Here is a 24,693-nt window from a genome sequence, read left to right as displayed (position 1 = left end):
ACAAATGTGTTCAAACTCTCTCTGAGCTCTGCTTACCCAAGCTTTTTGCTAACTCCTTGGCCACACTGTGGTCTTCCTGCAACATGCCTCATCCACATGCTGTACTTGCTGTCTATGCCCATTTCTCCCTCCACCTCTGTCTGACAAGCCCTACTCTACATTTACATATACATTCAAATATCTTCCTCACAAATAAATTTTGTAATCCCATTCCTATTGTAATCAAGTTTCCTGTGATACACTCTCATAAGTCACTCTCAATGGTATTTATCACAACTTTTATTTTACACTTATTTATATGATCATCCGATTAACTAGTGGATTTTGTTTTCTCATAAAGGTATCAGTTCTATGAAGAACAAATATGTTTTACTTGCCATTGCATCTCTGTAAAGACCAATATGAACATTTTGAGATAAATTAAGGAAAAATGAAGTCAATTTATGACTGTAGGTCCCCTTTCATCACTCCTAAAGTAAAGGAATTGAAGCAAGGGATCTTGGATCATAACTGAAGCTCTAAAATGCTCTGATTATAGTTAAGCCTTATAAATGCCTTATGCTATTGTTGAGATAAATATTTTTGCATAATATTTCTGGAGAAAGGAGACTATTTAGTTAAAAAATCCAAATTAGTGGAACATTACCATCCAAATCATAACAACCATTTTTCCATTTTCCTGGGTGCTAAAGAAACATTCTTTATCCTTATATGACATCACTGGCTACTTAACTCTTTTCAATTTTGATAATCAACATCACTAACTTCTTTAGGGTTAGGATAACAATATTATTGAGTAAACAATACATTTCTTTTTTCTTCTGTTTTACTCATTTAGGAGACACACACATCACATTAGTTGCAAAAAGAAAAACTAAACCAGTACTTTCTTTTTATTGATAGTTCCCAAATGAGAGCACTCATTCCCAATAGGACCTGAAAAATAGCTCCCCACACCCTCTCTCTACACACACATAGTGAATCACTATCTCTTTCTTCATTAAATCTTACCTGCCCTTACTTCTCTTTCTTCAGAGACCTGATCTTTACTGGATGTCAATGGTTGTAATGGGTTATTAACAAGAAAATTCATCCATTCTAATCTGTTATATAGTTAATTAATGTTGCCTCCCTCGAGATAATAGGGCATATGTCCTCTTAAAGGCTTTTAAGAAATGACAGTAATGTTGGAAATTTCAGGCACCACTGCAGATGGATGAGGGAGATGGATTTTTAAACATAGGGGCCTCTCACTGATCCTCAAATTATTCCATGCAGGCAGCTGCCGACTCTGCCCATGAGTGAGCCAGTCTCTCTCTGGAGAACTTTATAAACAGCGTGAATTTCACTGTGTGACATGAGTGAGGCACAGTTCTCTCTGCCAGTGGCGTCTTTTAAGGTGTCATCTGTTTATGCAGCTGTGGTTTAGATGTTCTCAATACCAGGACAACATCCCTCACTCTGGAACTGCACAGGTCAGCTTGCCCTGAAAGGCAGATGGATTTGAAGGTATTCTTAAGCACCAGCCAATTTCCTTATCCTTTTCAGTTTTGATTCCAATTCACATTACACACACTGCTAGAAATGAAAGGCAAAACTGAAACCCCATTTGCACCCTGCTCTCCCAGAACATAATTTTTCCCTCCATCTGTGAAGCTCCTGTTGATATCAGGGGGGTCACTGCGTGCAGAGAGGGTAGACACATGCCAGGAGAGGGAAGCCATTATGTGGTTGAGAGCTAATTTTGCTTAATCTTCTTGATCTCCATAAAGAGCATTCTGAGACCCCACAGGATTTAAACCAAAAAGATAAAGATGAAGAGGGACCGCTCAAGCAGAGCCAGTGTACTGCTTATTTATTAATGTCGTCCATCACAGTGTGTTTACACGCCTCACCAAAATTTAAAACTGTCTGATTGAGAGCAGAGGAGGGAAGGTGGATGCTGTATCAAGGCAAACGCTTGTTCCATTCTTACATGCTTAGAAAATGAGCTGAATAATAAAAGCACCATTTAAAAGACTTTGCTTCCATTTAACATGAAAAGAACAATAAGTAAAATCATGAATCTCTGTGGTGTTTAGTTTTTATTGTCAACTTCACACAGCCTAAAGTCCCCTTGGAAGAGGGGACCTCAACTGGAAACTGCACAGATTAGATTGCCCTGAGAGCATTCTTATAGAGGAATTGTCTTGATTGCTAATTGGCATAGCAGTGCCCAGACCACTGTGGGTGGTTCAGCCCTAGCAGGTGGTCTTGGTCTATACAAGAAAGCTAGCTAAGGATGAGCCTGGGAGCCAGCATGCAGTGCCCTCTGTGATTTCTGCTTTGAGTTAATGCCCTGACTACTTCCCTCACTAATGGACAGTGGCCTGAAAGTGTAAGGCAAATGAACCTTTCCTCCACAAGTTGCTTTGGTCAGAGTATTTTATCATAGCAGCAAGAGAAGCTAGAACAGTCTTTGACTCCTGGTTTATCCTTAAATAGAAAGTTTACCATGATGAAGAAACTCTCCCTACTTAATGCAGGATTATTATAGGAGCCAGATTTTTCACATTACTCCAAAGTCTTCTGAGAAGGAAACTGGAAAAGGGAGTCTAAAAATGGAAAGGATGATATGGGAAGTCTTACAGCTTAATGGGACCAACTTCAGTAGAATCATTGCATCAGTAGGTCAGCCTTAGAAGCTAACTTATAAGTGTCAACGATAGGGCTCAGCAACCAAAGGACCCTACAGCTGGGTGTGAAGATCTTCTTCAATCCCCAGGATACAGCAGGTATCCAGGTGGAAGGAGAGAACTGAATTATCCTCTGATGTCCATCTCCATCATGGCACATGGATTCCCTAACCCAGCTAAACAAAAGGAATGTAATAAGCATTTCAAATAATAATAATTATTATTATCTTATGGAAGCCAGGGGCTCATACCTGCCCTCCTTACATCCAGGAGGCTGAAACTGAAGCTGAGGCTTCAAAAAGAAACTAAGTTACAAATATCCAAGTTCAAGCCAAAAGTAATGCCTTTGAACTTGAATTTCTCCAAAGACAGACAATTCATTACTCCTCAGACAACCCATTCTGATGATGGATATTTTTCCACATTAAGAATTTCTCTCTTGTAGTATTCTGAAATATATACATTGTAAGTTCCCTTTTTGCTGTTACTTGACCTATAGAGACAACCATACAGAATTAATTATTCAAATATGGTTTTTACATAATGTAGACCTTCAAATATCAGAAGATAATCTACTGAATACTGTTGTGTTTCATCTTCAGTGTCCTAGTCTTCACCATGCTACTACATCATACCCAAGCTTCCTAAATACTGTCTCCCTCCAGAGATACATATAATGGATTCAGACATATTCCTATTTCCATTTGAGTTTTAGAATGTGGTGTCTTAATTTGTGTAGTTTTCCTGTAATATTAACTACTTCAGCTAGCAAACCTGATATCACTAAATGGAAGTCATATAGAAGAGGGGGACAAGTAAGGTCTCTTTGCATCCTTGAGCCTTCTGTCAGACTTGGATCCAGTGTCCACACGCACATGCTGAGGTGCATCAAGGGAGCAAAAGGACGAATGAAGAATTCTTGTACATGAATGTCTATATAGAACTTGACATTTTGTAAAGGATGTCCAAATAAGTGCATCATTTGCATGTCATAATAAACCTGAGAGGTCAACTAAGAAAGTATTTTTCTGACCTATAAATGAGAAAATTAAAACTCAGAAATAAATGCATTTTGAAAATCCCTTATTGAGATAAATACTTAAGATTTACTTGACCTCATATTACTTTAATGTATATGTAAGATCCCAAAAACTTAAAAGCTTTCCATAAAATATATTTGCATTCTCAGATAAGTCACTTGCTCACTCTTTTTACAGTGTGTTTTTATTTAATTAAAGTAAATAGCTTTCTTGGCCCAAAGGGAAATGCTTTAAAAATGTCCTACTGATACAATGTAAAATTGCTAATAATAAACTACTGTTGCACAAAATAAATCCAGGATCTTTTTCTAAATCTTAATTTTTATGATTAACACAATATTTGCAAAAAATACCTCATATATGGAGTAAGAAAAGTACAGTCATATTAGTCTGTTAAATAAATATTTATTTGCACTCCCAAGTATTCCCAGAATAATTTAGAATAATAAGAAGCAACAAATACAAAGAAGGAAATCCAATAGTGTAGGGGGTTGTCCCGATGGATTTGCAGATGTGAAATAAACAGAGGGAGCACAACACATCTGTGGTAAATTGTGATGACTAGAGACGTTCCAAGACTACATCAAAGCAACTGTGTCACAGGATGGAAGGAGTTCATTCCATGTAGTGCAGATGAGTGGGATGGCCTCTTAGGAACTGCAGAGGAGTATGCACTATGTCTTCTGTTCCCTCCATCCCTCATCATTCATACTTTTCCTGAAACTTTGACCTTGTCTGATGCCATGCTGTCTAAGACCCCCTGGCAAAGAAAACGCAGGAAGGAGAGCTCCTTCCATAGGAGCAGAGACTTTCCTTAGTGCCCCAAGGTTTAGGGACTTACTGAGTTATGTGGCATGAGTGTCCTTCTGCGTCAGCCATCATATAACCCACAGGGAGCCTTTTTGGATGTCCAAGAGAAGATCTCACTGTGTATATCTGCCCAACATCCATGATCCTCCCATCCTGGTAAAATGCTGTTCTGTTCTGCTCTCCTCCTGGTGGCACATGCCAAGACATGGAGAAAAGGGCTCCTAACTTTGATCAGGTACAAAGAAACCCCTCCACAAGAAAGAAAGCATGTTGCTTGTTCAAACTAGGACTTGCCAAACTATACATTATCCTTCACTTCTTGTCTACCTGATGATCCCAAAATTAATTTGGAGCTTATTGTAAAATTCTCAAATTCTATTTACAGTTTCCCCTATAGCTCTGCAATATTTTTGTGATCTAATTTGAAATTCAAACATGGATGACATGTTCTCTCAAGATCTTTGGGAGTGTAGTATTTTTCATGATGAATTGTTTTGTTCTTTTATTTTTATTTACTTCTATTATTATTGTTATATGTGTTTATTTATTATTATTATTGTGTTTATTATTCATTATTATTACTATTGTGTGTGTACATTCTTGGACACCCACACGTGCACATAGGCATTCATGTGGTGGTCCAAGAATAAATGTGTGGAGTTAATTTTCTGTTTTCTCCTTTCCTGGAGGGATCCAGAGATGGAAGTTGTGTCATCATGCTTGTGAGACTAGAGCTTTTAGTCTCTGAGCCATCTCACCAGCCCATGGACCGTTGTTTTTTATAATTCCTACAAGCATAGCTTCTCCAACACTCCACAAATATTTCATGAGCAATGCATGCCAACATGAGGCTCTTATTCTAAGCAAACAGTGGCTTGGCAAGCCTGCCATCAAAGCATTGCAAACTGATGATACTGGTTAGGTACCCAGGGCATGTAGATTACTGCAGCTGTAGAGGAGAGGGGACAGGAAATTTGCAGCTGAATCACAGCCTCCATGAACACAGTCTATGCTGCTGAACAAGCTATCTAGTGTCCATGTAAAAAATAGGTAGATAGAGCACAACTGTGGTCTTGTCGTGTGGCCTAGAAAAGACAGTGCTGACAGGAACAGACACAAGCACTGAATGCCATGCTCATGAACTGGTGACTCTTTCAACAGCTATTCCATGTTATAAAATAAATTCAGACTAGATGACTGTCGCTTCAAATGTATAGATTTTTTTAAAATCATTATTTATTGAACTGAAAATTCAGGCCCCAATATAATACAGCTATAGGAGGTGTTATGCAATATACAATTGCTTCTTGCTTCATTTCCTATTGCTGTGACAGAACACCTGAGGCTGTGTGATTTTTTTAATGTGGTTATTTAGTTCACAGTTTGGAGGCTGGAAGTTGGGGGGCCACATCTGCTCAATTCTACTGAGGACCTCATAATGCTCCCTGAATAACATAACAGTAAGAGGAGAGTGGATGGGCATATGAAGAAAGAAAATGCAAGTTCAGCTCCAGTAGTTATGTCAGTCCAGTAAGTAAAACAAACCATTCCTAGAAGTGAATGAATCTTACATATCTCCAGTTCTTACCTGAAAGTTCCATTATCACTTCTCAATATTGTTCTATTGGTGACCAACCTCAACAAAAATTTTGATGGGCATATACTATATTCACACATTTATGGTGGTCTTCTCAAAGATTGCTTGTGACCATTGTATCATCACATTCTGTATTTTTTTTATCTTGTTCCTCATACTCAACTGGATTTTGATATTTTGAAAGAAGGAGCCACAGACTGTATCATGACACTATGAACTTCTGAAACAGTTGAACCCCTATTTACTTAGGTATTGAAGCAGCATATTACACCTGGGTTATATGTCCAGAATATATTGATACATTCACCCCTTCTGTTTGTCAGCATTCTCCAAGGGCTCACATCCTGATTCTTTTGTCAGCGCCTGACTACAGAGATTCCTCTTGAATCTCAAAAACCTGTGATGGTCTGCACTCTTCTCATTTGTTCTCTCTCTCTCTCTCTCTCTCTCTCTCTCTCTCTCTCTCTCTCTCCCTCCCTCCCTTCCTTCCTCCTCCTCCTCTTCCTTCTTCTTCTTCTCATATTATATTATAATATAATTGTAACATTTCCTCCTTTGTCTTTCCTCCCTCCAAGCCCTCCCATGTTCTACTTCAAATCCGTGGCCTCTTCTTTCATTAGTTGTTATACGCACACACACACACACACACACACATATATATACATATTCATAAATATGACCTGCTCAGTCTGTATGATGTTACTTATATGTAGGTTTTCAGGGATGACTGGCACCACTGACAACCAATCATTGTGCTCTTCCTTGGGGAAAGTCACCTCTCCCATTCCCGGCTTCCCTCAGTTGACTAATAGTTATTTATAAAGTTGAAGCCTCATGAGCTTTCCCCTGTCTACTTGGCATGTCTATTGATGTCATCCATTTTCAGCTAATATTTGACTAGTCATGTAGCATGGATACACATGTGCAGTCATATTAGTCTGTTAAATGAATACCTACTGGCATTCCCGAGTGTTCCCAGAATAATTTAGAATAATAAGAAGCAACAAATGCAAAAAGGAAATCCAATAGTGTGGGGGGTTGGCCCAATGGATTTGCAGATGTGAAATAAACAGAGGGAGCACAAGACATCTGTGGTAAATTTGTGATGACTAGAGATGTTCCAAGGAACTACATCAAAGCAACTCTGTGATACGATGCTTCCAGTGTTAGCTCCCTAACTTGCTGAGGAGTGGGTACAGCCATGCAGCACTAATAAGGTAAATAGAAATCCATGATAATCACTTTTAAAATTAACAACAAAGTTTGAAGAAGAAATTACACTGCCATCCCCACTTCTTTTAAGTATTAATTTTGTTAGATTCAAGAAAGGCAGCTCATATACAAGAGGCTTTCAATTCAGAATGACAGGGTGAAGATGAGCAGGTCAGATACCCTTGTGTGATTTATGAAGCCAGGGAGGGCCCCTTTACTTCACCCCATTAATGTTAAAAAGAATATGCTGATTCTATCAGACAGATGTTTGTCCCCCATTAGAGGAAAGATGTCCCTGTAGACATTCACCCTCCTTCAGCCCACCAATACTGTTTGTACTCTATCCTCAATTTTTGCGAGTTGTGGAGTAACATCAGTCTAAGAATTCTGATTATTACCATGATTACAAGGCCATCAGCAAACACATAATGAGACTATGTGATCTACAGGAAGCAAACAAGAATATTACTATGATAAATCCAGACACCACATACTGTAAGCATTGACTGATCACTTAGAGAGCCAGAATTGGCCCCCCAAGTGTTTAAACTTCTACTTCATTTTATATCAGCCATTATGTGTATGCCTCTGTTCCTCTGAGATCGAACATCTTTTCCAATAAAGTAAAATGTACTTAAGTGTACTCCACAGAAAATGAGTTTGTCTCTGGTAAACTCTTCCTAAATTTTGGACCTTACAATCTAAAGTTCTAGACATCTACTGAAAAAGTCATTTTTCCTCTAGACATTTCTAGCTTCTGAATTCTAGAAAGAATTGAATTGTCATTTTTGTATTCTATTTTATGCTTACAATTGAAATTGTGCTCTGAGGTGGGGTGAGGTTCCAAGAAGGATCCTTGTTTGTTTATACTTTAAAATAGCAATTTGCAGAAATGTAAAAATGACATCATTGTGCCTAATAGCTGATGGAATTGAAAGCCCGGTTGTCAGAAAACTATTCTGTCCCAGGACAGTTTTCACTAATTCCTGCAGCCCTGAAAGTGTTGTTTTTCTGTCCTGACTACAAAATAAGCTCGGGCAATGATGGAACTAAACTGATGGGAGGAGACAACTGACATCGACCCAAAGCCCATGAGAAGGAGTCCATACCCAACACTGCTTGGGTAGCCAAGAACCAGAGACTAGATAGCCCAGAGACTGAGGGAAAAACAAAACATGGTTGGTCTAAAAAATGATCCCTAGTGATACTGTTGATCAATAAAATGATCCCTAGTGATATTTTGCTATACTCATAGATTAGTGCCTTATCTAGTCATTAGCAGAGAGGTTTCCCTCTGGCAGCAGAAAGAAAAAGATGCAGAAATACACATTCAGAAATTATGAGGACAGAGAGTCTAAACTGGAGGTCTCAATGAAATCCCTCCCCTCAGAGCTCGGGAACCCTGAGAAGGAGGAGGCAGAAAAATTTAAGAACCAGAGGCAATGGAGGGGATACCAGGGGAACAAGACCCTCTGATTCAACTAAGTTAGGCACCTATGAGCACACAGAGACTGAAGCAGAAATCACAGCATCTACAGGGATCTGCATAAGGTCCTCAGCATATATATTACAGCTATTAGCTTAGTATTTTTATGGAACTCTTGACTGTAAGAATAAGTGGGTTCCTGACTCTTGTGCCTGCTCTTGGGACTCTCTTCCTCCTGTTGGATTGCCGTGTCCAACTCCAATATAACAATTTTTCCTTCATCTTGTTATATTTTATTTTGTCACATCTGTTTGTTATCTCTCAGAAGCCTGTTCTTTTCTAATGAGAGACAGAAGGGAGTGGATCAAGACGGGAGGGGATGTGGGAAGAGTAAAGGGAGGAAAAACTGTATTCAGGATGTGTTTTATGAGAAAAGAATCTATTTTCAATTTTTAAAAAGATAAAATGTCTTTTTTTCACCCTCAGAAAACCCTGGTTTGGGCAATATATCAGTACAGAAATTTTATTTGTGGCTCAATTGGAAGAGACAATCTTCAGCATTTTCAGTTGATGCCCTGGGTCAAAATGTGATTTCTACTTAACCTCAAAGGAAAATACTTAAAGGTTTAGGATCTAGTAACACTGATGTTTCTTCATATTTTCACTGTCAAGAATCTATGCATTTATAATTAAATATGAAAACTACCCATATAACAAAGTGTGGACCAAGTTGTGTTCAATCTAATTAAAATCAACAGAGGTAAGAATTCAGAGAGTATATCACCTATTTGCACTTATTTTATAGCCACCAGAGAAACTGGGTAAATGTCTCACATTCATGTATTTGTTCAACAGATATTTAATAAGTGTGATGGACTGTGCTAAGTGCGATGGAGCACAGGAAGGGGACACATGACACTGCCCTCCTGGACTCCATAAACTACTAAATAAGAAAAACAGTTCAAATATCCACAGGAAAGGAGACTTCAGTATGGAGTCCAGTAAAGGAAGGATGTACCATTCTTACAGGGAAATAGGAAATGTACTAGAAGAAAACATCCTGGCTGTTAAATTTTGAGGTATTTCCCAATTTGCTGATTAAAAAGAAATTTGCCACAAGTTACCTCAAATGGTTATTTATAAAAGAGTCTAGGGAATAAACTGGTGAAGATAAAGTGTTCCATATGGCTCCTGTGCACAGTTCTACAGGCATGGTAATGAGAAAGTTTGGAAACGTAAGGGGTCTTCCTAAACTTCTGAAGAACAAACCAGTGAGGATGAACTGATAGAGCAGTGGCAGGGGTCTGAGCAGGGGCTGTCTAGATAAGGTCATAAGATAAATCTTTGAATATTTTGAACAGCATATCTAGCCACTTCCAGCTACTACAGAACACTAGATTCCAAGGGCTATGATGACTATGTCTTTCATTCCCTATAGGAATACATTGAATGGTTGTAATATAACACTATTATTCTCTTGGTTGCCACTGAGAGTCAGAGTCAGCACAAAGAACAACTGACTGAATAAATTTTCTCTGCATCTTCTCTGAAGGCTGTTATTAAAGATACTTTCCATTATTATAGTAATCTATGGTTACATTTTTGTTTGAGTTTATTTCCGGGAACATTTTCTTCTTACCAATGGTTATATATTCTTTTATTAGGAAATGAATACTACATGACTCATAGAATTTCTTTTTTGGCCTTTGTGACCTGCACAGGAACTAAATTTAATGTGCAATTGTAGAAAATATCCTTGCCTTAGACTTCAGATCCAATGATCTCTTCCACACTTTTACATGGCTCTTAATATTTTAGCCTTATGATAATGTCTTGTTTCATATGTGAAATTCACATGAATTCTTTTCTACACTAAGTAGCTTATTTCAAGTATTGGATACATTTACATGTACACTTAGTAAAGTAGTGAGTCTTTTGAAAACATAGAACTTTCCTGAAAGTACCCCACAGCTGAAGCATTCTAAACTCTATCATCCTTGTATATGGTCTTACGTAAGTCTGGCTTTTTTGAGTGCTGACCACAGATCCCTTTGTTTCCTGAAGTAAATGTGTAAGAAGCATTGATGAAAATAAATTAATTATCACCTATGATCAGGACATTTCCTTTGATTATTTGGAGACTTCATAGCATTTTCTACAGCAGGGATTTGAACCGGAATGTAACTTAAAGAAAATTCTTCCTGCCCGTATAAAGAAGAACTTGCCAGTAGCAGCAAAGTTCCCAATACATCTGTATTTCCCAGAGCCTATTCATTTTCAATTTCCAGGGTTGTGGTTCCCCCTTTGGAACTACAGCAAATTAAGAGGTGTGCAGTTGTTGGAGCTTTGTCTCTTTTACATTAATAAAGACTAATCATGTTTAAACATGTTAGCACAGCAAGCCCAGGGACATTGGAAAGAATGCCAGTTCTAAAGTGAAATTACAAGTGTGAAGGAAGCTATGTGAAAAGTCATGGAGAAACATTGATTGAGACTGAAAATGAGGTGTCTTTTGAGGAAGACAGCCTATGAGCCTGACAGTGAGAACTGAAAGGAAGGTTAAAATATAATCAGAATAAGATGTCCTCTATGAGATTAGAATAGCTAGTTGACTACTCATTACAAAGCAACTGCATTAGGAGGAAGAAAAATAATACCTACCATAAAAAATAATCATTTTGCAGAGAAGATAGCTACTTGGAAGGAGAGTACAAAAAGTAAATGAAAGGAGAGGAAGTAAGCATGTTCTTTAAAAGCACTCTCTCTCACTTTTGCACACACACACACACACACACACACACACACACCTCTTACATACCCAAATACAGAAACACACACTCACCTCTCTCTTACACACAAACACACATACATACACTCACATACATACCTCTCTCTTATATACCTCCACACACACACATACACTCACACCTTTCTCTCTCTCTCTCTCTCTCTCTCTCTCTCTCTCTCTCTCTCTCTCACACACACACACACACACACACACACACACACACACACCTCTTACATACACACATACACACACTTTCCCTCTTTCCAACTTTCTTTCCAACTTGATTTCCATCCCCCCTTTTTGAGAAACTCAGCTTCCTCTTCTGCTATCACTTAAGTAACAATTTTTCCATTTTTGGTTTGTTTTAAGCACTGTCCCTGATGATGTACTATCACTCATATCCCTCGTGAGAACTGTACCAAACACTCTGCAGTCACCATGAGAACAATCCCATGCTCATTGCTATCCAGAGAGTGGAACCGGCACCTTTACCTTGAAACTCCCTTCTGAGGAAGACAAAGAAGGGCATGCCCAGGGCACACGTAGTAAATCCATCTGTAATGAGCCATACACCACTTTGTATGTATAGTAAGGAGTTCACAAGCCACACAGTGAACTATTAGGGTATATCTGTCTTACAAGCAGTGAGTTACAATCTCTAAGGGTTGGATTTGTTTTGCCATAAGTTCATCTTGTCAAGTAAGATATCTTTATTTAACTACTTGTCTTCTGCGTTACATTCTACTACAAATTAAATACTTGGAGCCGTTTTGCACCCGTACACACTTTTGTCATTTCACATGTATTTCAGGTAGTAATATAAGTAAAATAGAAGAATGAAGAGAAAGAGAATGAAGATTAAAAATAACTAGAGTCCTACGGCAGACTAATCTTTCTGTGCATTGTTCCATAGGCACTTTATGTACTCTCACTAGGATTATGCATGAGATAAACTGTGAATACTTGTAACTATTGGAACAGCCATTAGAAAACTCCCAGTGACATGACTTTTCCTAGCAAGGTAAGTTCCTTTCAGATAATTAAGCATGACACATTATACTATAAACAGATAATCAGGGAAGGAATTGATTAATACAGGCAGGGATGGAGCTAGATATGTATGGTATACATAAAGATGTTTGTAAAGGTGCCACATAATGTTGAAACATTGTACATCATACTTAATAGCACCTTAACTCTGGGTGGGTTTTTCACCTTGAGGATCTATTTTTGAGCATTTGAGCTTCTAGGGCTTGCTCCCATACACTCAGCAATAGATTAGTGATACAAGGAAGCTCTGTACACAGACAAAGGGGGAAGAAGTTACCTAATTCCTTTTCTGTCCTTCTCCTCTTGCCTACGGGAGAGTTAACAAGTTGACTAGTTTATGGTGAGTTGATCAGTAAGAGAGTAGAGGAAGCCAAGGCAGGCGGTTCTCTCAAATTAGCCTTCTGCCTGTCTTGGTTCACTGGACCTTTGACACCATGGTAGAATGCAAGCTTTACTGCAGTGGTACTCTGGCAGGGTACCATTTCACAAGGAGTTTCCATCTCAAAGGAGAGCCTGTTACTACTAGATACTTTAAATCCATGGGCCTTGCCACTGGAGAGCTGTGTTTGTCAAGGAGTTCTCAGTTAAAGAAATACTGGATGTTGACTTTTTGTGAGTGTGAAACTCACTTAGCCCTCTGAGACCTCACATTTCAGCTAAGAAAGAGCAGTGGCTAGCTGCATTCAGAAGAGGAATGATAAGGATTATAAATTATCTTTGAAAGCTCAAACTTACTGAAGAATGCATGCTGGTAATGAACATTTACAAATGCCAAGAATAAAGCATTTAGTAAGAAAGCTGATGTTAGATTAGGCCTATTTGTCAGAGGATTTCACTGTGAGCCTTTTAAGTAAATTCCTTAGTTCCAGAGGATAATTTGTAGGCTGACACAAAGGCAGTGATGTGTTGCAGATGCTACATGTCTTTTAATGCTGATAGTGTGAGCATGACCAGCACTACACCCCTCCTACTACCAGACAACCATGTTCCATGCTCTGGGAATTATCTCTCAGGAAAACAGATCAGTTTTGCTGCTTTAGAGTCTTAGCTTTGAGAGTAAGATGATGATGATCATGATGACAATGATTGTTGTTTGTTTTTAATAACCTTGTACGTGTCTGTAATGCATTCTGATTGCACCCTTCCCACACCCTTTTACCAACACCCTTTCTTCCTCCCTATAAGTCCCTTTCCAGGATCCATGACTTTTATGTTGGTTTTGTGACCAATTTAGTTTAGTCAAAACCATCTATCTGTATGGCCATTGGTTCAGAATTACCCATTGGGGCCTAGTGGGGTCACCAGTTGGAAAACAACCCATTCGACCTTTACCTGAACTGATCAGTAACAAATAGTTCAACAGCCCTGATTCCTTCCTCCTTAAGTGCCTGGCTCATGACTCACTTATCTTATGCAATTGCAGGCAATCCGTGCTGTGAGTTTGAGATGTCAATGACTGTGTGTAGGCCAGAAGATAGCATTTCACCGTCCTTCTCCCTGTCTCTTGATCTTATACTCTTTTTGCCCCTCTTCCAAAATGCTCCCTTAGCCTTCAAGGAGATGATATAAGTTTCTTGTTTAGGGCTGAGTAAGTAATTTATTTTTGAGCAAATGTAATTAGTCAAAGTACACCCAAGATACATATAATGGTGACTTCTACCGAATGGTAGTTTTCCAAAATTAAAAAGGAATACACAATATAATTTTAAAATGGGGGGGAGGGCTAGTTTTATGTAAGCTTGACACAAGCTAGTGTCATCTGTAGGAAACAATGTCAATTTAAAAAAATGCCTCTTTAAGGTCCTGCAGTAAAGCATTATTTTAGTTAGTGGTGGATGGGGAGAGCTCACCCCATTGTGTGTAGTTCCATCCCTGGACTAGTGGTCCTGGGTTCTATAAGAAAGCAGGCTGAGCAAGCCATCGTGAACAAGCCAGTATGCAGCATTTCTCCATGGCCTCTGCATCAGCTCCTGCCTCCTGAGTCCTGTCTTGTTTGAGTTCCTGTCCCTGTCCTGATTGCTTCAATGATTGACTATGATATGGAAGTGTAATCCAGATAAATCCTCTTCTCTCCAGCTTTCTCCCCATATCAGCAACAAAAACCCTAACTGAGGAAGCTTGTATTGCCATACCTACTTTCCCAGTGAATTTTTTCAGGCTTTGAAATATAAATGAATACAACCATGAATTTTCCATGCTTTGCATAGACATATTACCAAAATGCTCATGATGAATTTGCCATAGGGTATCTCTAAATTTTAGAAACAGAGGTATTTTGTATTTCTATTAAATGTGCCCACAAAATTCCAGCATGTTCGTAGTTTCAACAGTAAACTGCTAAATTGCTTTTGATTATAGCATGCCTTTCTAAAACTAAGGTTTTAGCATTTTTAAAGACCATTTACCACATGTAGATCAATGTAGAGCATGGAAGAGGAAAAGCTAGTGGTTTTCTAATCTGATTCCAAACTTTCAGTAGCTTGCAATAATACCTAGTAGGCTGACATATACCATTCATTACATGCACTAAGAATGAAAGAGATTCAATGTATATATATTTCTAAATTTTCAGGAGTTATTAAGAGATAAATATTTACTAAATTATATGGACCTATCCATTTAATTGAACTGTCATATATTTATTTTAGCCTAAAAATGCTATGAGAAAAATTGCTAGGACACAAAAAACATCATAGCCAGTATTAACTTGCTGTTTCTCTCCTTTCTCTATCAGTCTTTATACCTGTCTTGTTCGTACCACAGCCCCCCAACATACTAACACACATTCATAAACCAATAAACAAGGTAAGAGGTATTTGTGTTACTTTTTCATTCCATGGGTATTTATTGACATCAGAAATGTTCTAGGCACTGAGTTAGATTCTAGAAGTAGTATGGATGGAGCAAATAGCATCTGCTTTATGAAGCTTAAGCCCTTGAGAGACAGGCACTTAATGAGCAAGCAAACAAGCAGACACAGAATGCAAGGTGCTCTAACAAATAGGAAATGTTTCTTTTCTACCTCTCTTGCCACAAAATTATATTTTCTTTCCTTCTCCCTCTGTCCTATAAAACCATGAAAGATTATTCAACTCTGTGTGCTTCCTTGCCTACTCTCCTTCCTCAAGCAGGCCCTTGGAACACTCTGGTACTCTTAAGTCAATGTTCCAAAGCCTGTAACTTCCCACACCAAAAAAAAAAAAAAAAAAAAAAAAAAAAAATCCTGAAGGATGGGAGAAAGGTTTAAAAAAACAAGAAGATAACATTGGGAGGGAAAAAAACAAAAAACAAAAAACAAAAACAAAACAAAACAAAACAAAAAACAGAACAAAACTGTGCGCCATTGCCATCTGACTTAAATCAAGTTCTTTTTTGTTAGTATGCTTAGAATGTCCCCTACCCAATTCAGGCTCTTCCCCTCTGTGTTCCTAAGGATTCCCCACAGTGTGACTAGATATTGCAAGCCATCTCTGTACACAAGTACTACTATATCCTCCCTATGAAGTAACTTTGCCTAACACCAGAATACCCCTCAGGAATTCGTGTAATAAGATCTACTACTAGAATCCAATTCCATTGCTCTGCGTTTATGTACCATTATTCAAGAGTGTGGTTTGTGTGACAGAAGGCAGTACCTGAGAAAAATATTAGTGAAGAAGGTAAATGGAGCCTTGCCTCTCATCAGAGCTGTTCTCATGCCCAGAAGGGTGTCCCCTTTCCTATATTTCCCTGACCTGATGACACTTCGGAAAGCTAGTAATTGTAGTACTATCAGGAAAGGTAGTACAGTCTATGATATAATTTACAGTCTATCAAGGGTGTTTATGAAACCACTAAGGAAGAACTCTGAGGAAATAAAATGATCTCCTGCCCACATTCAGCAAATTAGGGCTGAGAGTCTCCTATGCAATTTGAGAAGTGGCATGCTGCTCTGTTAGCTTGAGGGATAGAGGCAGGTCTATCAGATGTCTCTGAACTCCTACAAGGGTGGCTGGAATTACCAAGTGGCTTGCTTTAAGCCTCCTTTAGCAGCTAAACTTTCTGGCAGGAACACATCTTATTTCCTCATTGACACACAGAGTGCCATAATCTTGGCAGTGCCTCCACCATGGGTACGCTCCAACAGTGGGGGATCTTCTCCATGAGAGTGCTCCACCATGGGTGGGCTCCAACACTGGGGGATCTTCTCCATGGGAGTGCTCCACCATGGGTGTGCTCCAACACTGGGTGTAGATGTAACCATCTTGTTAAATAAGAAACACAGAGCCAAATACAGAGTTAATAGCCATGAGGTCAAAGCAATAGCTGAGAGCTGAAAACCTTACCCTTCACTGCTGCTGCTGTCTTTCCTCTCTGCATGGGGGATCTTCTCCATGGTAGTGCTCCACAATGGGTGTGCTCCAACACCGGGGGATCTTCTCCATGGGAACACTCTCATTTTTCTTCTGCCTAGCCTGGTCCGGCAGGAAACACAGACTCTTTTGAAATGAAAAGGAAGACTTTAACACTTAAAAGATTCTTGTTGGAAAAGGGAGTGATGTCTTTAAAAGGTGTTGTTGTGTTGTTCAGTGCACAGTTGAGCACTTGATTGCAGGCCTCCTTGCTTGCTCTCTACTAGAATTGCAGTAATCTAAAGCTGCACAGGACCTCAGACCTCAGCTAGTCCAGCCTCCTACCTTAGGACGCATCATAGATGAGCTCAAAGATAGTAACTTGATACTGCAAATATGTCTCTTTTTATATTTAATGATTAAACTCTAGCTCTCAATGAATCTCCCAAAATTTTTGTTAGTTGCATTTCTCCTGTAAAAAAAGAAAAATTATAAGAAAGAAAGAAATCCAGACAGAATTGTAAGAAAACTATAGGCATTCTTCAATTATAGCTAATAACTTTTTAACACTTACTATACACCAAATAGTAGAGATAAATAGGTAGTCATGTTTTCTTATGATCAAATCAACTGGAAAACCCATATGTTATAATAGGAATTAACATTTATTGAGCATTTTCTCTGTGACATACACACTAGAAGAGCACTCCATACATTACCTCACTCAATCACTAAAACGTCCAGGTAAATTATATCACTCATATCAATAAGATCATCCTTAATTTCTAATAAGAATACACTACCTTGGGCTTGGTGTTTTTGGCCAAGGCCTACCTCTTGAGTACTAGCCTCAGGACCTACATGGTAGAAGGAGAATCTGGAAAAGGGGCATTGGGAACTCAAGGTCATCCTGCATAACTGTGTGTTTCAGGCCACTGTACAATCAAGACTATCTCATATTAGAAAGAAGGGAAAGAAGAAAAAGAAAACACCTTTCCTCAACTCAGCCATATGATGCAAGCCTTTCACTTGAAAAGCTGAAAACAGAAATTTATGGATTCATACAGAGAAGCCTAACTGCTGCTTCTGTTCTGATTCTAAGTAGTCAGGCAATGCTGAGTTTTGAGAAAATGTCAAGATTTATACTTTTGTTTTATAGTCAAGGAAATGAAATCACTTACTTCGGGTTTGCAATGTCTGACCAATGAAGCCTAAAAGTGGAATTTAAACTCAGCAAATCTGAAGCTACAATTAACTATCACAATGAACTACAAGCAGAAGTATATAATGTACAATGCTGGTTGACAGACAAACGCTGTTTTCTTCTGCCCTTGAGAAAACTGGATTGGTAGCTTCACATTGTAATCTCTAGTGGAAAGAGTGAGATCTAGGAACAAAAGATGGCTCAACAGATTGTGAGCAGCTCCTACTGTTGCCGAGGACTCCAGTTCAGTTACCAGCACCCCCATCAGTGAGCTCACAGCCGCCTCTTACCCTGACTTCATGTGGTCTCTTTAGGCCCCTGAAATCTCATGCATTTACCTAAATACACACACACACACACACACACACACACACACACACACACACACACACACACCAAGAGACAGAGACACATATCAACATTTTTTGTTGTTGTTGTTAGACAGGGTTTTTCTGTGTAGCCCTGGCTGTCCCGGAACTCACTCCATAGACCAGGCTGGTCTCTGCCTCCCAAGCACTGGGATTAAAAGTTTGCTTCTCTACTGCCTGGCTTCCCACATAATAGTGAGATACATTTGAAGTTAGTGGAGTGGCTACTTCCCATTCTAGTCTCAGTTACCATACTGGACCTTAATTCAGATCACAAGGACATTTTGATTATAGCCCTGCGACAAAACATTTCACAGTTAACTTATGTGAAACACTTTAAAAGCTCATTTCTAGCCAGATGCTACGTAGTGATGCACACCTTTAATCTCATCACTTAGGAGGCAGAGGCAGTGGATCTCTGTGAATTTGAGGCCAGCCTGGTCTACAATGAGAGTTCCAGTACACCCAGGGCTGTTACCCAGAGAAACACTGTCTTGAAAAACCACAAAAAAGGAAATAAAAAGAAAACAAAAGCCTAGTCGATGTTGATGGGAAGCACCAAGTTGCCTTTTGTCTACACTTCCGGGGCAGCAATTCCCCTAGTAGTAGTTTGGGAACTGTTCTTGCCACCATATATCAAGAAGAAGCATTTTCCTATGAATTTTGCCATTTCTAGCTTGGGACATACGGTCACCAATTGTCTTGGATTGCTTATGTTGGGGACCTTCCCAGCACATACCTTTATAGTGACCAAACCAGAAAAGTGTGGCAAAATTGCCCTCTTTCTTGCGCCCATCATCACCTGTGAGTCATCAGGCAGTTTATAAGGACCATATGAGTGAACAAAGAAACGTCTCCCTCAGCTCTGGGCCACTGTTTGTTATCTCTACAAACGAAATGCTGAGCCATGCTAGTGAACACTGTGGTCGCTCTCAGCACAGTGACAGCTCCCAGCAGGGACTCACTGACCATGCCGAACTTTGTAAATGACCCAAGAGTTCTGGATGTAGCTCTCATTTCATATTTAACTTGGGCAATCGCCTTGCTACAGGGATCTGTTGCAGGTTTTTCTGGCCGTATTCAGTGACTGTGAGGACAGTCTTAGCTCTGTGTCCTAAATAGTGAAGATCTGAGATCACATCTTGGTTGCTTTGCAACCAAACAAGCTACCCAGTCATAGCAGCTCTGCATTAACCATTCCCTGCTGTTAGGATTCTCTATGAGAATTTTTCCTCCTGAATTCTAAGCTCCACATATGCATGACCATCGCTCTGCTCAGTCCTTCCCTCCAGTTCCTCCAAGTTCTACTATGGCACCCATCCCCCACCCTCCAGCTGTTGGAGGTGAGAGAGGTGGCCTGGACACTGCCACCAATTCCTGCCTCTAATGTTTTTTTTCCTCTTGACAATGTTCCCATCTCAGCTTCACACTTTTTTTGATAGGAACTTGTTGCATGTGTTCACCACAGTTGACATAAAGAGAAGTATGTAAGATAGGAGACCCTGAACTTGAGAACTGTTGTCCACTCTCAGCTGTACAAAAGCCACTCCCTGCCAAAGGGGTCTGCTTGTAACTATATGATATTGGTTTGATGGATGAGGACGTACTAAGCAATTTGCTAAATCCATCAGCAGGACTTCCAAAGTATTAACTGTCATTATATTCTTCAGTTGTCTTAATTTGGTACTAGCTTTCTTACATGTTTCTGTATTTTTTTTACTGCTATTATGAATTTGTTAAGACATTGCCTTTGCCAGAATGTGACAGGAGAAACCTTGAAAATGTGAAAGATTGACAGTTCATACTATCTCCCACTGCCCTTCCAGCAACAAACAGTTTCATTAAAACAGCAAAACAAAGATATCTACACTGATACCATTCAAAAGGACAATCAAATTAATGTCCTAGAAAGCACTTTTGAGGTCGGTATGGCAATTTGAATAAGAATAGTCTCCACAGGCTCATATAGTTGCATGTTTCTTTGCCAGCTGTTGAACTGTTTGGGAAGAGTAAGAGGTATGTCCTTGTTGGAGGAAGTGTGTCATTAGGAGTGGGCTTGAGGTCTCAAAAGCCCGTGACAGGTCCTGGGGCTTTTGCTCTGCCAAATGCCTACAGATCCAGATAGAGCTCTCAACTACTTGTCTGCCTGCAACCATGTTCCCTGTGATGATGATAATGTACTCACCCTCTGAAACTGTAAACAAGCCCCCAATTAAATGCTTTCTTTTATACATGTTGCCATGGTCATGGTGTCTCTTCACCATGATCAGTGTAACTGAACAAGGACTAAGACAGTGGGCTTTAGTTTACTTTGTGTTGTACAGAGTTAGTTGTTTTGATCACGGGGGTGGGGGGGGGGATATCCTAAATTTTGTTTACAAATATAAGATACCTGGTTTAACTAATCTAATCATTTCAATTTCAGATATATTACTGTATGTCACATAAGTTTTCAGAAGTATATAACCATAGACTATTGGAGCTGGGTCCTACTAGCTAGCATAGTTCAGTAATTTCTAGTTTAGAACTATTTTGGGGCCAGGGAGAGATCTCAATCAGTAGAGTGCTTGTTGCAGATGCACAAAGACCTGGGTTCAGATCCCTAGTACCCTCATAAAAGCTGGGCATGCAAGCACACCTGTGATCCCAGCTCTGTGGGAACAAATCCCTGAAGCTTGCTGCTCAGACAACCTAGCCATTAAGTGAGAGTCTTTGTCTCTCAATTTCTAAAACTTGGAAACAACCGAAATGTCCTTCAATAGGTGAAGGGATGAACTGCAAGTCTTTAGACAGCGGGACGTTATTCAGCATTTAAATGCTTTAAAACCAACATCATTAGGACAATAATTCTTTCCCTCAAGTAAATAAGGTAGAGTGTCTGAGAAAGACACCTGGCATCACTCTTTAGTGTCTACATGCATGTACACACAGGCATGCATACACATGTGCAGACATACTTGAACACATATATACATTTATATCCCTGCATCCCAAAATAATTAAGACAATATTTTAGAGTCCTTTTAAGTACAGAGCAAAATTGAGTGGATATTCCATGTGCTATCTGCCATCCCACATTCACTGATCTCCCTGTTCTCATGGAGTCTGAATGGTGTATTTATTAAAATTTAATAACCTTATTGACACATCACTGTCATATCAAAGTCCATAGTTGACATGCAGATTCACAACTGTCCAATCTATTGCTTTGGGTTGTAGGTGAGAATATGCTTCTACCATTACAGTGTCACACAGAGAACTCTCAGCACCCAAAGACTGCCTCAGCCCTGACTAGACACCAGTTCCCCCTGTGACCTCTGAGTACAGCTGATTCATTTTCTCCACAGTTTTAAAGCCTCTTCTACAATGTCCCAATTGGAATCACACAATTCATAGCCTTTCATGTTAGTGTCTTTCATTTGGTAATATACACCTAAGGTTGGTAAACCATTTCCATGGCTTGATAGCTCATTTTTCTTAAAAGCACCAAATGGTACTCCATTGTCTCAATGTACACAAAAACTTTTGTACACTTTAGTACAGCCAACTTGGGAAGACAATTTAGAGGCTTCTTACAAAATTAAGCATATTCTTACCATATGATATAACAAATTAAATTTCTAGGCACTTACCAATGGAGTTCAAAACATATGTCTACAAAAAAACCTGCACACATATATTTATAGCATATTTATTCATAATTTCTAAAACTTGGAAACAACCAAAATGTCCTTCAATAGGTGAAGGGATGAATTGCAAGTCTTTAGACAACAGGACGTTATTCAGCATTTAAATGCTTTAAAACCAACATCATTAGGACAATAATTCTTTTCCTCAAACATATTTAAAACAAAGTGGTACTCTGTGGTCGACAGGTGGGGGAGCCCAGAAGCTGTATCCTATGAGACAGCATCTGTGACTGCCAACATTGAAGATCACCCAGCCCAGACTAAGAGAGTCACCAACCAGAGTCAAGCCGTACCCTATCTGACAGTGTTTGTGTCTGCCATCATTGGAGACCAACCAGCCCAGACTGAGAAAGACACTTCCCAGCATCATGCTATTGGCTGGAATTATCCAGGCTCTCAGCTACATCAAAACTGAACATATTCGTATTATTTCATTGTCTGTTATGGCTGTTTGTGGTGCAGAGAATCAAGGCCAGGGTCCTGCACATTCAGGGCAAATGCTCTGTCACTAAGCTACATTCACAGTTCCAACATACTTTACTTTAACAAAAGTTTGGCATACTTCTTAAATATTTTAATCTTCAGTGAATGTTTATAAAATACCTTTAATTACCTTGAGAACTATTTATTTTAGTGGTGATACATTTTTTAAACTGTCTATCATAAGAAAGTGATTTGACTTTCAATAATCATGTGCTCCAAAAGACAATGAAAGAAAAAAGAACACCAGTAAGAGACCCACTGCTCCTTACCAGTCAGTACTTCACTGAACAGGAACTTCAAGTGCTCAATGAAATGCTAAAATAAGGCAAACAGAAGGCATCCTGAGAGAGATTTTAGGAGACAGTTTTGTTGAAGTCAGTACTTTCACTTCAGTAAAACATTATTTGACATAAAACAAGTAGAATTAGGCTTTAGAGATGTAAATGACCTCAGGGTAAGGCGAAAATGTTTTAAATTCAGAGGTCGGATCACAAAAAGGTGACAACCTTCCAGTGGTTTGATTTGAAGTATTTTCCTTTTTCTTGTCTTTAGCGTTAGGGGAGGGGACTCTTTATAAGTCTAATCACTGAGATCTGAACATACTTTAAGTCTTGCTAAACTTTGGAGGACTTTGTACAGATGTTTAAGCTTTGGGAACTATGTGTTCTCTAAAGCTGTGGAAGATTGATTTCATGTTTTTCTTTCAGAGCATTTTGATGTGGACTTGGCAACAAATGAGGTTCCTGTGCTAATTTCCTCTTGCTCTGTGTAATTAGTCAGCATTTTAAATGAGGTAACAGGATACAATTGTCTACTGCCCATTGCAGCCCGTTTGTTTATGACACACTCCCAGGCTTCTAGATGCACAATATTATCACCCACCTCCTCACTTGTGTAGCTGTTTCTTCCTTTTCAATTTCTCCAATTCTTCTCCACTCAATCCCCACTTCCTTTGTGGGCAATACAAGAAGGTACTTTTCCGTCCAGCTGGCAAGGCATTAAGGAGGTCGGAAGGGGATGTACAAGAGTGACTTGCTCACTCCCCAGAGGCCAATTACACATGGAATCCTCCTGATGTGCCCTGGTCAGGGAGTGGGGCTTCCCCTCACTGCCTATTGTGCTAGCTCAGAGCCACCTGATCAGTCTGGTCCTACCCAGTATTTAAATTAGGACGTCACCAGTGCTGGACCCAAGTCAGGGCCTCTAGGTAACACTGGGGAATAAATTACCATTCTGCTGTTGTTCCAGAGCCACATGGACACCATTATTAGAAACCCATCAGTAATAAAGGGTTGTTATGCAGGTCTCCAGAAGGAAGGGAATGCAATAGCAACATGCAGTTGTGTGCTATTGCACTGAGCATCCATATGAAAATTAGCATGTTGCCTTTTGTTAGTTTAGTGGCAGAGAGATGACAGTTTAATACAGCATCACATTGTGTAAGTATTAGAGCAACTTTACTGAAAGCTTCCTTTCATTATCATCTAATACAAGAAGATGAAGAAAAAGAAGAGAAAAGAAAGCTTCCCTTAAAATCTGTTGGCTGGACCTGTAATCTTGACATCGCTGAAAACTAGCATGAGCAGTCAAACCGTGTGGAGTTCTTACTTAGCAAAGCAGTGACAGAACAGGAGGACACAGAGAATGACTAAGAGGCAAGTGTGCAAGCATCCCACAATCCAGCTTTCAGCAAGAATTATTTGAGAAAATATATGTTTCAAAATCAATAGCAAAGCACTTTACAGAATTTTGGAAAGTAAAGAGAAGGACATTGAATTTATTGAGGACAAATCTTGGCAGGACATCATGATGAAATACTTTCATTTCATAGCAAAAAGAAAACAAAGAAAAGAAAAGAAAAGAAAAAAGTCTTTGTGGAGATTTCCTGCATTCTTTTTGTTTTTCCTCCAAGGCAATTTGTAGAGTTGCTCCTGAAAATGTGCAGGGAATTTCCACAGCGATCCTCACAGCTCTTTACATGGAGTGCACATCTATTAGGCAATCACATCAATCTATCAGC

The sequence above is a fragment of the Onychomys torridus genome, chromosome 15, assembly GCF_903995425.1.
Source record: "Onychomys torridus chromosome 15, mOncTor1.1, whole genome shotgun sequence".
In the NCBI taxonomy this organism is placed as follows: domain Eukaryota; kingdom Metazoa; phylum Chordata; class Mammalia; order Rodentia; family Cricetidae; genus Onychomys; species Onychomys torridus.
This window is presented reverse-complemented; position numbering follows the sequence as displayed.